The sequence below is a fragment of the Meriones unguiculatus genome, chromosome 5, assembly GCF_030254825.1.
Source record: "Meriones unguiculatus strain TT.TT164.6M chromosome 5, Bangor_MerUng_6.1, whole genome shotgun sequence".
Classification (NCBI taxonomy): domain Eukaryota; kingdom Metazoa; phylum Chordata; class Mammalia; order Rodentia; family Muridae; genus Meriones; species Meriones unguiculatus.
The window spans coordinates 130,342,291-130,344,031 of NC_083353.1; the positions used below are offsets into that span (position 1 = coordinate 130,342,291).

At 48.5% G+C, this 1,741-nt stretch overlaps 1 pseudogene; it reads left to right on the forward strand.

The window, feature by feature from the left end:
• Nucleotides 1–279: 279 nt before the first annotated feature.
• On the forward strand, nt 280–1,003 carry LOC110559030 (large ribosomal subunit protein uL30-like; annotated as a pseudogene).
• The last annotated feature ends 738 nt before the right edge of the window (nt 1,004–1,741 follow it).

Genomic DNA, 1,741 nt, shown 5'->3' on the forward strand with positions numbered 1-1,741 from the left:
ATGCACACACACACACACACACACACACACACTAATACATAAATCTGCCTATGAAAATTATACTTTTCATTGGTCTCTCTGATAATTCTCAATATACAATGAAGATTCCACTGATGCCTGAGTCTCTTCTTACTACACGGAAGTAAAAATACTTCAGGAGATGAGAGAAGACTTCATTATTATATATATATATATATATTTTACCCTGGGAAAAAAATCTACTAAAATACTCCATAAGGCTTAAGGAACGAGGATGGCTCTTTGTTTCTGGCTGGAACCATGGAGGCTGCGCCAGAGAAGAAAAAGAAGGTCCCTGCTGTGCCAGAAACCCTCAAGAAACGAAGGAGTGCTGCGGAGTTGAAGGTGAAGCCACTTCGGAAGAGCTTTGCCGTGAAGATGCTGCGAGAGGAGGCGAGGGGTGCTCATCTGTGAACAGGCCAAGCGCTGTCACAGAGTACAGGCAGACGTACCCGACCGAGGATCAGAGGACCAGGATGGCAAGGAGAGCGGGAGGCTTCCACGTGCCTGCAAAACCAAACCTGACATTTGCCATCCGAATCCGGGTGTCAGTGCTGTAAGCCCAAGAGTCCTCAAGGCCCACAGAGCCTGAGTGGCACCTTTGCTAAGCTCAGCGAGGCTTCGATCAACTGAGGGTTGTGAGGATTGCTGAGCACTGCAGAGCCCTGTATTACGTAGGGGTGGCCCAACCTGAGGTGCAGGAAGGAGCTTGTCTGCAGGCCAGGTGTGGCCAAATCAGTAAGAAGCAGATTGCCTGGGCAGGTCAATCGATTGCTCGATCTCTTGGTAAATTCGGCATATCTGCACGGACCATCTAATTCAGGAGATCTATACAGTTAGAAAACGCGTCCAGGAAGCAAACAACTTCCTGCGGCCCTGTCTTCTCTACGAGGTGGGATGAAGAAAGACAGCTCACTTCCTGGACAGTGGGGGTCCTGGCAGCAGGGAAGAGCAGATGAACAGGCTCATTACACGGATGGACTAGGGTTGCCCGTGGTGCTTTTGTAATCTGGTCAGTTAATAAATAGCCACAGCTTGGGGGAAAAAAATGTACTAGGATGGAAATCCTCCCTGGATTGTTCCTCTGACACTGAACTTGGTGGCATTGCACGGAACCCCTCTGTGTCCTGTGTGAGTCTCAAATCCTTGACCTGAAAGTTTTCAGTGCCCTGTGTGACACCAACACCACTAGTGAAGGGACGGGCAGGCGAGGTGCTAGTTTCATGATGACCGTTTCCCTCCCTTAGTTTTACATAATTCCACATTCATGTGGTGCTAGCAGCAGTGGGATTTTTAAAGTTAAGAGGAAGAAAAGTAAATACATTTTGGAAAGATTTTTATAGCATATATTTTAAAGATTCAGACACGTATCACATGGAAAAGAATGTGTTTCCCTTCCTTTGTCTTGACTCGTTTGTTTTATTTTCACCTCGGACCTTTAAAACGTACAGACTGCGGATCTGAGAAAAGAGCCTGAGGCCTCTGTAGACCTGACTGAGAGACCGGTCACAGGGCACACCATTCCGGCAAGGCAGCAAACAGGCCGCCTGGGTGGGTGTGAGGAACAGTTACTGCTGGCTCCAAGAGCAGACCTCTCTCAGATGGCCCCCAGGCTCCTATCGGAGCTGTTTGTGGGGTTTGGCGCCCCTGGGCTGCTTTCTACTAAGATTGGCAGCGAAGGAACAGCCTTATGCAGAAGTTCCAGTGTAACAGAGAAAATGCT